This window comes from Penaeus monodon, chromosome 25 (assembly GCF_015228065.2).
Source record: "Penaeus monodon isolate SGIC_2016 chromosome 25, NSTDA_Pmon_1, whole genome shotgun sequence".
NCBI lineage: Eukaryota > Metazoa > Arthropoda > Malacostraca > Decapoda > Penaeidae > Penaeus > Penaeus monodon.
The window spans coordinates 36,881,033-36,881,307 of NC_051410.1; the positions used below are offsets into that span (position 1 = coordinate 36,881,033).

Below are 275 nucleotides of genomic sequence, written 5' to 3' on the forward strand. Positions count from 1 at the left end.
ACGCCATCCATACGTATATAGTAATAGCAGGATCGGCCTTCATCCCGGCGCACAGAGGACGTGTAACCCGACATGAACCCGCGCCAATAATGGCTCACGGCAACCCCCCAATAAACTGCAGTGAGCCAAAGTCTACGGTCGGTGCACGTAACACAATAGAGTCAGTCTCCCCCTCGGTAAAATATTCGCGTGCGCCATGCTGTAAATTGTTTTCCAAAACTTTTACAATCTGCACAATATATATACACAAGGGTTGAATGCAACGTTTTCTGAAC

At 47.6% G+C, this 275-nt stretch overlaps 1 protein-coding gene across 1 annotated transcript in view; it reads left to right on the forward strand.

Annotated features, from left to right (window-relative positions):
- The window catches only part of LOC119589210 (zinc finger SWIM domain-containing protein 4-like), a gene marked incomplete at its 5' end in the record, with an annotated part of 30,678 nt that overhangs the window by 11,166 nt on the left and 19,237 nt on the right, over positions 1-275 (forward strand).